The following is a 12,699-nucleotide window of genomic DNA, read 5'->3' as shown; positions in this document are numbered from 1 at the left end:
TCCCACTACTGGTTTGGAAAACAGTGTACACAATGCATTGGCCACAATTGCCTGTTGTTTCTTATGAAATATACTATTTTTGATGCATCTCCCTCCAAACCAGCTTCAATGTGAACTGAGAGAAAGAACAACCTAGCTGTGTCTTTCAGCTGGTACACAGCCTAATAGAGTGATCCAGACCTTTGATCAAATCGCGACATTTTGCAATGTATGTTTCTCACTTAAATCTTAATCTCTCCAACCTAATTGTATGCAGTTACAGAATTTTCCCCCTTGTAGATGCTCTGTGCCTCTTCTTGGAATCACTCTCCCAGCAGTGAGCTAAGATGGTGAGGGCCAACAAAAAATAGAGCCACCAAGAAATAACAGAGAGGCATTAGCATGATTGACACAAGGGGGCAACTCCCTCAAGAAAACAGTTCAGTGAGCAACAATCTTTTGAGCAGAAATAGGGGGAGGGGAGGGGAATGGAAGGAGGCCTGGCTGCCCAGCACTCCTGTTAGGAGGGAAGCATACATGGCAACGTTTTGTTGCAAGTCTCACTTTGTCATTTCAAATTTGCTGATGTCTTCTGCGAATGTTGCAGCCCAGAAATGAATACTGTATTCCAGATTAGGCTGTGGAGCCTGGTTAGTTAGGATGGATGGAGCACTGCCTCACCAACCTCAGTCTGCCTTCAGCCAGTCTTGTCTACCTCCACATTTACAGCCAGTCCAGCACTGCTTATCCTGTCCGCTTCCTCCTCCTTAGACTCAGAGCTGCCCCTGTAGAACTTAGCAGGCAGAAGGAAGGGGATGGAGCTGGAATTGGTAGTTGGTCACTCTCGCCTGCCTTTGGTTCTGGCCTACTGTTAAATCCATAACTGTTCCTGAACAGAGTCCTGTCCAAATAGGTTCCTCCAACGCTGCCTTTCCTGACCAGCTCAGCTAACATAAAAAACTGCCATGTTTCTCTTTACTTGACTTTTCTACCTAGCAAGAAACCTGTGTTTTGCTCACAATTGAAAACTGGATGGCCATTGGATTTTGGATTTTAAAAATGGGGGCGGGGGGAATTGGCCATTCCTTATTTGTTTCTTTGCCCCAGCAGTCCTGGGTGAAAACTGAACCTTCACTAGGTCCTAATTAAAAGCATTGTGCAATGGTGGATTTTGGAGTTTTTGTTATGGACCAACACAACTTCCGTTGCTTCCCCCACCTCCCTGACCATGTATTTGACCACTAACACATAAAGCTCTTGTGAAATCAGATTATTGCCAGGACACAGTTTAAGAGCTAAGTCCCTGCAGACAGCTAAGGGCCATTTGGATCCTTTGGAGCTGAGCCATCTTTACCCAGGGAAGTATTTCATGGGTTTCTTTGGCTTCCCATTCCTCTTTACTCCTGAGCTCAAATAGAAGTAGTTTATAGTGAATTGCAAATTAGATTTTGGAACTTTTTTTTTTAACCAGGGGGAGTCTCAATGCAGGAAACTTTGTGAATGACGCCCTGCTCTGTAAAGAACCGTGAAGTTGGGACTGAAAGCAGACAGGACTTGTTGGGAGAGGAAGGACACTGAGGAGTGAGTGTGTATTCAGCTGCTTCTGAGGTTTGGATGGGTTTTGTAATTAACTTGGGCTGTATCTTGCTTATTCAAGGCAGCTGGCCAAATCCTGCCTTTAATTGCATTATTGCAACCGCAGAGGCTCAAAAATGGCTTGCATGGGTATAAGCAAGGGCGAGAGGTGGCTTGCTGTGTGGTATTTATGCCTACATAGGTATTTATACCTATAGCAGCCAGCTATTTTGTGAGGTTCTTTTAAATAATGTTTTCATCCGACTTGAATGCCTGCTTTATTGACACCACAATAAGCTGGTGAGCAAGTGTGTGGACCAGAAAGACACACCACTGCCCTCTGCTGGCGGGAATGAAAAGCCTGGCGCTGGCAGCGGAAGAAAGGTTAGCTCAGAAAAAGCCTGAGAAAGAAACTTAAGACACATTCAGTCTCCTCACCCCCCCTTTACCATCAACTCTCTGGCAAAGCTTGAAAAAATATCTTCTTTGAGGTCTCAGTTCACACACACATGTATATACAGCAAAGACACAGCATAAGAGCATCTTTGCTCCTCAGCACAGACCTAGGAGACTGAATTGAACTCAGACTGGACGAAAAGGGGATGTTCAGTGTCTAGAGCAGCCCTGCCCAATCTGTTGCCTTCCAGGTGTTGCCATGCCTTCCTCCATTCCCCTTCTCTCCCTCCTAAAGCTGATGTTACCAGGATGCACCTAGCAGTCATGCATTCATGTGAACATGCAGAGGCTTAAAATGGGTAAGGTGTGGGGCATGCATGCAAGCCATATCCCCAATATCCCAGCATTCACTGGCTTTGCTGCAAACCTTTCTGTGTTTACTGGGGATGTCTTAATTAAGGGGAATTCTAAGCACATTGGATGAACATGCTTAGAAGTTCCCCTCTGGTTAGGAGTTTATGGGAAGCCTTCTAAGCATGATCATCTGAATACCAGAGCATTGGCTCTTGCTGTCCCCAGGATCAATGCCCCCTCATTATAACGGTGTTTTGTGTCTCTTCATCCTGCCCATGTACAAGGATCTCGGGGGCTGGCAATTTCAAGAGAACATGTTGTATCAGGTTGCCATATTTCAAACAGTGAAAATCCGGACAGAAAGGCTGCTGAGCTTCTTTGAGCAAAGTTGCCACGCTTTGAACTGCATTGGCAGACATACTCTAGAAAGGCTTACTGCTCCGAATGTTGCTTATTCTGTTCTACGCAGCTTCTGACTGGTGCCAGCACATCTCACAAGCCTTGGACATAGATACTTGAAAACAAATTTCCACAAAGCTACCTCAAATATGATCCATAAATTATTCTTAGTTGCAGCCTCGATGGCCCTCACTGGATCTCCAGGCCCTGGTGAAGCATAGTCTCTGCCCCATCCGATACTTGGGCCCTGGAATCATTTGAGTTTATTATTTCAAGTTCACTCTCTCTTATTTCTTTTTAGGTATTGGCAATAGCAGCACTGCTAGCGGTTTTGTACAGTAACTGAGTGTGATGCACCACAATTCTCCTGGCACAGGAGGTTAGCATTTTGGATCCAGAAGCTGCAGATTTCAGTCTCACTAATTACCTCTTCAAAGTCCCACATGAACTCTGTGTTCTTTTAATGCCCTGAGTTCTTTCCTCCCAAAAACAAACAAACTACAGTTTCTGCTTTGAGGATGAATCTGGATTTCATTTACTAGCTTTTTGGATTCATGTGTATCATGGGACAGGTTGTTCTCTTAGGACTGAAAAATGTTCCCTTTGTCTTAACCCCCAGGGATAGATTTCCCAAGGCCAAGGTGAGGCCTATTGTTGCTTGATAAAATCAAAAAGCTTCTTGAACTTCTTGTAACATGTATTTGTTGTGAATTGATTCGTTGTGGCGCTTCCTGTTGCCAAAAAAAGGCAGCACACTATTCTAATGGCCTTGTTGCTGTGGGGCAGAGGACTTCAATTTGTGGAGTGCCAGAGAACATAAGAGCCCTGAGGAATCAGGTCAATGGCCCATCTAGTCCAGCATCCTGTTCTCACAGTGGCCAACCAGATGCCTGTGAGATGCCCAAAGGCAGAAACCTGAGTGTATCAGCCTTCTTCCCACCCCCTTGTGATTCCTGGCGACTGGTCTTCAGAGGCATACTATAATAATAATAATTTTATTATGTATATGCTTGCCATCTGACTGGGTTGCCCCAGCCACACTGGGCAGCTTCCAGCAAAATATAAAAACACAATAAAACACCAAACATCAAACACTTCCCTATACAAGGGCTGCCTTCAGATGTCTTCTAAAAGTCATATATTTGTTGAGCTGTTCGAAATCTGATGGCTGGTGGTGGCTCCAAACCCCTCTGCTCTTCCTTTCAAACCCTCCCTGCATTATATCCAGTTTTAGAGTGCATACGCAAAAAAAAGGGAAATTGCTGAATGTGAATATAAATGATTTAGATTTAGATTGATTAGTAGTGCTTTGGCTGCCTGTCTTCCTGAGACTGAAGGCTCAGGAGTGACTTCCCCTTTATACACAACCCTCAAAGAAAACTCCATTGTTGGATAAGAGTCTCTATGGATGCTAGCACATTACAGTTAACAATGAAAGGAATCTTATATTCTGCCTACTACTGAAGGTGCCTCCCCTTTACTTTGTGGCCCACATAAGTGGGCCCTCTTACAGAAATCAGCCTAACTGCTGTGCTAATTCTACACCTCAGTCTGACTGGGAATATTGTTCATAAATGGCTTCCAGATGCTATCAAATAATCAGCTCTCTCCTTCCGCCTGCATGCTATTCTTCCACACGCCATTTGGGTCAGCAACTTTCTCGGCTCCTCCTCAGCTGCAAGAATGCAGCCGTCCTTTCCAGCATTTAAAAGATGGCCTGTCTCACATCTGACTATTAATCCAATCATCCTCCATCCAGAGGGCAGACGACTGACCCTACCATTTAATACATGACCTTGAGTTGCCAATAATACCCTCTGCATGTACTCGCCAGAAAGGAATCGAACCACAAAGCTGGGAGAGTGAGCTTATCTTTGAGGGAAAGTAATAGGCAGAATTTGGGGTAGCCCTCCTCCATGGGGAAAAATGGACTCATCTGTTCTGAATTCCATACAATAATTTCCAGTTTATGGCAGCTGGGGATCTGGGGACAATCTCAGACAAGAAACGTTTTGCCGAGGCAAGAGAAAACAAATGTTCTTGAATTTGAGACCAATAATATTCAAAATGGTTGTGTGGCAAATATGCTTCTCCCCTCTTCTGTACACTCAACATACACACACCACACAACACTTCACTCTCTCCACATTCCTGTACCAGTCAGCTACTCAATATTTCTAGGGACTATTATTTAACTATGATTTGGGCCTATCTCACAGCTGATGAATCCAGCTCTGGTCTGTCCCCGGCGTGTGGCTGAGTTGGTGTTCCATTTGCAGAACTGGAGAGCTACGCAAAGCCTACGCGATTCGGCAGCATTTCAGCTCAGTGTGTGAAAAGTCTACCTCTCCCTATAAGCAGCAGCAGCTCAAGCTTAACCTTAACCATTAAGTTATTTAAATAAAATAAAAACCCCAATAGCAACGATCTTAATACACTTTCTGGAAAATCTGGTTCTGTGTTACAGAAATGGCAACAAAATATTATTCACGGGCTTGGATTTAAAAGGCAGCAATGATATGCAGCATCTCTCAGTGCTAGTTAAAAAAAAAAAAAAGCAGCCGTTACAATTATCTGTGGTAAATGGTAGTGTGCAGACTGCTATGTTATGCAGAGTTTAGCTGAAGCGCTTTCTAATTCAGAAGCACAGAGACCCCTTTCCACTTTTTTGTTCTGAAAGATCAAGGACAATCAAAATACTGGGAAAGGTAGATTTTAAATTATTTTAAATTGATTTTTCTCAAAGATTCTTGAGTTTAGTGGCAGTAGTGATGTGGATTTTCTTTCAGAGCCTCTTTCACCAACCTTTTCCAATAGGGAACACAACTCCCAGAAGCACCTGCAACCATAACTGTGCTGTCTGGAGCTGACGGGAGTCCAAAACAGCTGGAAAGCATTCAGTTGATGAAGGCTGCCTTAAACCTATCACAGAACTACAGTTCCCAGGGTTCCCTGAGGCAAGGAATATGATGATTAAATCAGTTTTCATTTAGTTTAAGCATGCAGGCTTCAAGTATGCCACTCAAGAGTGGGAGCTGGTACTGCTGCAGGCCCCTAGCCACTGCTTTAAAACCCACACAATCTTATAACCCTTGCTGCTGTCAAAGGAAATTTCTTTTGCGTGCTGTGCTACTTCAGGAACTATGCGGAAAGAATAAAACGGTATCCTGAATCCAAAACAAAAAGCTCATATTGTTAAATTTAATTGTATCATGTGGAAAAACAAAATCATGGATCTGATCACTCCAGGATTTGAGAACCTGAATTATGTCACATACTTCCAGCATTGCTTGCCACATAAGTTTGATCCAGAAAAAGGTAGAGTTCATCCACATTAAAATCAAGGGGACGGTAAGGCAAAGGGCTCCAATTCATCTGGCTTGGAAACTGCAGGTTATCTCTCACACACACTTGTATGGGGCATGTGCAATAGAAACAAAAATTAGAAACAAGTTTCCCCATGCAAAATCTCAAGCTCTAATGTTTCCATCAATTTATTTTTGCTGGCTTTTTAGTATATAGATGTTGCAGTCATGTTAGCTCTGTTGATGTACCAGGAAACCGATGACCCACAGTGATTTCGCACAGACTGAAGAGGGGAACAAGGAGGAGCAGTGGGAAACAAAACTGAGAAATCCTGTTCCCGGCAGTGATGTCCTATTATTCCGCTGAGCCAGTGCTAATGGGAGGTGGTGTGGGATAGGTGGCTGCTTCAATTGTCTCATCTGTGGGATGGGTTTTAGAGAGCTAAAGATGCTGGTTCTCACTTGGTTTGTGCCCATGAGCCATGCAAAATAGAGAGCAGGGTTCAGGTGGGAAGATGCTTCACAAAAACTCAATGAATTGTTAAGATCTTCTGCTCTCACCTTTCTCAGCCGCTGTTTCAGAACATTTACTGCTTTGTGTGCCGCATTAAAGAGGCATCTGCTTCAGAAATCCCATCAGCCTATACTTGACTTTCAAGCAGCAGTTAATGACCAAACTTCAGGAAGAGAAGTAGCTGAAACTTTGCACAGGTTCCTAAACCAGGTCTACACTTAAGTCACTCAGTGCTCAGAGCGAAAGGGAGCCCTCACACCTGAAGGTGCATATACTCACTGAATCAAAGCAAAACTGACCCTAAACTTCATTAAATGGCAAACTTGTCAAGCTGATAAGGCATGGGTTGTTTTCTTCTTCTGCATGGGTAGGCAAACTAAGGCCCTTGGGGCCAAATCCGGCCCAATCGCCTTCTAAATCTGGCCCGCAGACAGTCTGGGAATCAGCGTGTTTTTACATTAGTAGAATGTGTCCTTTTATTTAAAATGCATCTCTGGGTTATTTGTGGGGCATAGGAATTGGTCCCCCCCCCCAAAAAAAAAAATATAGTCTGGCCCCCCACAAGGTCTGAGGGATAGTGGACCAGCCCCCTGCCGAAAAAGTTTGCTGACCCCTATTCTACTGCAATAAGTCCAAATAGAATGCAATTCATCTAGTTCTTAATCTGAACAAAAGTATACTGGATTGAGCCCATGGAAAAAAATCCAGCCCAAATACTTAGGCTGGAATCAGAGTCTGACAGTTCATGTATTTAGGCCACGTGAACAGGCTGTGAGACCTGCAAGACCAGCTCCCTATCTTGCAGGCCCTTTTTCACCAAGAAAAAAACTGACTGACTCCAGCTACAAAAACTTGGACTGCTGAAGAGGCCAGAGACCATCTTGGCCATCAAGCCTGACCTTCCACAGTCTCTGCCCATTAAGAACCACCATTGGCAGGACTGGCAGCAACAGCAGCAGATACCTTTAATGCTCATGACAATATTTTATTTTCTTGCTAACTATGCTGTTTTAAATGTGTATTTTATATTTGACTTCCTTTAGTAATGTTTCTTTTGAAACATTTAAAATAATGTTTATTGTTACCTTTGCTATGTTAAATGTGCATTCTGTAGTTAACCTCCTTTGTTTTATTTTGAAATCTTTAAGACAATATTTTAGTTTTGTATTAATGATTCTGCTTTGGATATATATTTTATATTTGACTTCTGTAACGTTTTCTTCTGAATTGTTTTATTTGATGTTTTAATGCAAGTTGTAAACTGCTTTGAGGGTTTTTTCTTAAAAATATAAAGCGGTATAGAAATGAAATGAATCATCATCATCATCCCTATGTATCTGGTGAGAACATGTGCTAAGCTTCCTGGCCTCATAATCACTAATTGCACACAAATTATTTCAGACGTCAGAGCCCATTTTTCACATTACATTGTTCCTATATGGAAGTATCCCCTGCACTGTAAATTACATGAATCCCCCAATATATTGATTACAGCACTTACAATGTATACAAAGTATACAATTGATGTATACTTTCGCCTAATATTTGCGTTTGTTTGTTTGTTTGTTTGTTTGTTTGGTGAGCTACACCACAAAATTTGGAGAAGTGTGAATTAGGTAGGTTTTCATTAAAATGTGATCTGAGCTTAATTTCTCCTCCGTCGCTATTGAGTAGGAGCCCTTTGCTGCCGATCTCCGTGGCTGCAGATTCCATGTGGGCTGGAGTCACAACTCTGCTATTTTATGTATTTTTTTAACATTAAACTCTGAGATAATCTGTAGCAGTGCTTCAGACAAAGCTGTGTGATCTCAGATAAATCATTCTTGCTCCGAGACCTTAGGAACCAAAAGGTGTTTTCTTTTTTAAACAGCGAGATATTTTGCAGCTGAAGAAATAGAGAAATAAACCGATATGCCTTGATCTGACAATATTTGCACATTACTACTGAGCTGGACTGCTGCCAAATATCTCAAGCAGCCTGAACGGTTCAAAATAGTTTTGGATTTTCATTTGCAAATGTGAATCCCTTGCAAAAATAAATTGTTTTTTAAAAAATCTCATGAGGATGTTGACTTTGTTCTTCAAAAATCTTCTTAATCAACATTCACTTATTGCATATTTAAAATTTAAAATTAAACTGGCCCACCAATCCAATTCATTCTTGGGTGAATTAAATGGATCGTGATGACTGCTGTTGCTATCTGTGGATCTGGCCTGCAAGCAGTGCACCACTCAGTGTCTCCTGTACTTGTCTGCTGCCTCCTCCTCCTCCACTGTTGCCCACCTCTTTCCAGTCTCCTTTTATTCCCCTGCTGACTCAGGTGGCTGCAGAGGAAGAGGAGGTGTTGGCGTTGGCAAGTGGCAGGTGACAGGGGTAGTGGGAATGGGAATTTTTAGTTTTGCCTCAAGTACCAAAACATCCTAGGACAGCCCTGCAGGGAGTCCAGCGTTATCTACAGGAAATCAGGTTCCCCACTGCTGCTGATAACAGAAAAGAGAAAGCCTGGTCTGGCCCAGTATACACTGAGGTTCCAGTTAAGTTGTGGGTGAACATATCAGACGAAAAGCAATTCTTCAAACAGCTCTTATTTATTCACAGGCCAGAACAGAACTGAACTGAAGGGTTCAGCCAGTCTGCTTATATAGAGCTCCAGTACAACGTAACTGTAACCATTTTCTGTAACTATCCAATCACTGAACGTCATTTTCAATCCCTTATTTGCATGTGTGGACCTGAGTGAAAACTATCTACAGTATCCCCCCTTGCTGGCCCAGGGTGAGAACTTCAGTACGTAACAGTTCCCATAGCTGAAGATGGATTGAAACAACTTGCATTTCCAATGGACTCCTATAACTCTCCCTCAGCTTTGTATCCTAGATATCCTTCTCAAATGGGTAAATAAACAGTGAGTCACTGAGGCTCACACAGCTCTGTGGCACAACGGGTCAGTGCATCTGGCTCTTAACCAGAAGGTGGGTGGTTCGAGCCCACGCAGGGACGGTTGTGGACAGGATTCCTTCATTGCAAGGGGCAGGACAAGACTGATCCTCAGGATCCCTATCCAGCTCTACAATTCTATGATTAATCTATGATATCTTAAGTATTTAATGCTTCAAAAGTATCTTCCGTGAAACAGTCCACCACAGAAATAATACGTCTAGTAGGCCAACAGAGGGGCTGGACCTCTCTGAAAATCTTTCTAGGCAAGCTACAATGGGAGCAACTGGGTGCTCAGCACTTTTTGAAATGTGTAACTTTGTAGTACTATCTAGGCGGGAACCAAGTCCTTGAAAACTGATCTTGAGTCCTTTTGAAACCCTATTCCGGCTTGCTCCGGGATGAGTCCAGGCCTCTGATTCATAAAGAAACCCAGAGGAGAGGTTTATATTCCTGAATAGAAGTAGAAGAAAGAGATTTGGGGGTGGGGGGTGGGGAGCCAGCGGTTAGAATTCTTCTTTTTGCCAGCATTGCTGAGTATAAAAGGAAAACCCTTGTCCTTTTGTCCCTACACTCGCCCTCTAAAGATGCACATGCAAAATCTAATTAAAATTTAGCAGAAGAGGAGGAAAAAAACCTGACATGGGTTTTTTAGTTAAAAAAAAAAAAGAGCAGTGAACGAGAGAGAGAGATCTTTAACAAAGGCCATAATATTAACGGGGCCGATTCGTCAGCCGCTACCTGATAATATAGAGTCGGGAAAGCTTTATTAACGTTGGAAGCCTGGGTTCTTTGTTAATTACGGGCTTTGCTAATGATTTGGAATATTGGCCAGTTCCGGGGGATGTTGATGAATAGAGACCTCGCTAAGATTTATTCCTAATTATCTCATTTGTCTCCCTCCATTACTTTTTATGGCTGAAATTTATGGAGCTATTACTGGGGACATCGTTGCAGCTCAGAGATGATTTGGGAGAAGAGAGATGTTTAATAATAATAACAATAATAATAATAATAATGCCAGATTAATAGGAAACCGATTATGCTACAATGGGCAGAAGGGTCTTCCATGCTTCCCCCCCCCCCACCGCCCTGGCTCCCCTCCCCACCCCACACTCATTGTCTCTTGGCTGGTGTGTAAGAAGTCATGTCCTTGCTGAGGAGGCAGAGGGGATGTTGAAAGAGCAGTCTGGAAATTCCTTCTGGCACTTGCTCAAGTCCCTTCCATGTCCCTTTGGCTCACTCATTCCAAAGAAGATAGAGGAAATCCATCATATTTTTAATATTTTGCCTCCCACACCCCCACAGCTGCCTACCGCCTTTATTCCTTTCTCTCCCCCTCCGCCCCCAAACTCATCGTTAGGAGGCAGTCTGTTCTTCTGAGATTCTGTTGGTGGGTCAGATCAACACATTTACGAGGAGTGGAAACGTCAGATTTGGAGAAAAATGTGATGTTTGGAATAGAGGCATCCATTGCTCATTGACATCCCAGCAGAGATATACAAGAATGCAGGCACACATATACACATGATAGAAATAAGTGAATGGTAGATAATAACAAAATAATAATAAGAAAAATAACAAAATAACAAAAAAGCTCCCCCCCCCCCCTTGCAGTTAGCTCATGGTAGCGATCTACAGTATAAGGAAAATCACCTTATAAACACCAAGTGCATTCTGGATAAGTGTAAAAAATAAATCCAGTACAGTGGTACCTCGGGTTACATACGCTTCAGGTTACAGACTCCACTAACCCAAAAATAGTACCTCGGGTTAAGAACTTTGCTTCAGGATGAGAACAGAAATTGTGCGGTGGCAGCGGGAGGCCCCATTAGCTGAAGTGGTGCTTTAGGTTAAGAACAGTTTCAGGTTAAGAACGGACCTCCGGAACGAATTAAGTACTTAACCTGAGGTACCACTGTATGTGCTATGTGTATTAGCACATGGGGCTGCGTGTTGAATTATTTACAACACTAGAATTTAAATGGGACTGTCTTGCAAGGATGTCTTCCAGTGAGGAAAAACAGCCATGTGAATTCTACCCAGCATTAGAGTTCTGTCTGTTGACAGCGGTTTGTAGTATTCATGCAGGCTGATGATGTGCACTTGTCATCTGGCCCTCAGCACACATTATAACAGTGAGATGCAAGTAGTCTGTAGATGGGAGATACCGTCTGACCACATCCACTTCAGTCTCTCTCAGGTTTCTCAAATGGAATGTTGCTTCCCACATATTCATTGGCACATCCTACAATGGGGTAAGGAGGGACGCGGGTGGCGCTGTGGGTAAAACCTCAGTGCCTAGGACTTGCCGATCGTATGGTCGGCGGTTCGAATCCCCGCGGCGGGGTGAGCTCCCATCTTTCGGTCCCAGCTCCTGCCCACCTAGCAGTTTGAAAGCACCTCTAAGTGCAAGTAGATAAATAGGTACCACTTTATAGCGGGAAGGTAAACGGTGCTTCCGTGTGCTGCGCTGGTGCTGGCTCGCCAGAGCAGCTTCATCACGCTGGCCGCGTGACCCGGAAGTGTCTCCGGACAGCGCTGGCCCCCAGCCTCTTAAGTGAGATGGGCGCACAACCCTAGAGTCGGACACGACTGGCCCATACGGGCAGGGGTACCTTTACCTTTACCTTTACAATGGGGTAGGGTGGGGGGATTCATGCTGTCCCATTGGGCTGATGAGAACATAAGTAGATCTAATGAAACTCAGCATGTTTGACAAAGCACTCGGGCTGTTGGTACAGTTTGTGCCTCACTGACATCCCAGCCCATAGTGCCAACATAGATGCATTTTCTTTGGGGAAACCCAATGGATTTTGTTGCAACAGCTGAGCAATGGCTTCACCATGTGCTGAGCTGATTTTCACTGTCAAAAATCTACACTGTAATATCTGATGGAAACAAAAATGCATCTATCAGTTCCTTTCCAGCACTGGGCTTCTATTTCATTTTGAACGGACATTCGAGATCCCTTCCAACTCTACAATTCCATGATTCTGTGTGTCAAAATCTTGTTTGTAGACTGTTTCAATGACCTTTAAGGTTTTAAGACCTTGATGTCTTGAGGCAAAGTAATGAAGTAATCCAAGGTTGTGATAAATTCAGATTTATGTCCATGACAAGAGAATGTCCTAATGTATGTGAATCCAAATTCCTTGTCCAATGGGTGTTATGGCTCAATGGAAAATCAGCAAAACATCACAGAATGGAAGGTGCTTCTAGATGTGGGTGACTTAGCA

The sequence above is a fragment of the Podarcis tiliguerta genome (genome assembly GCF_965153285.1).
Source record: "Podarcis tiliguerta genome assembly, chromosome: 6".
Lineage (NCBI taxonomy): Eukaryota > Metazoa > Chordata > Lepidosauria > Squamata > Lacertidae > Podarcis > Podarcis tiliguerta.
Note: the sequence above shows the minus strand (reverse complement) of the source record.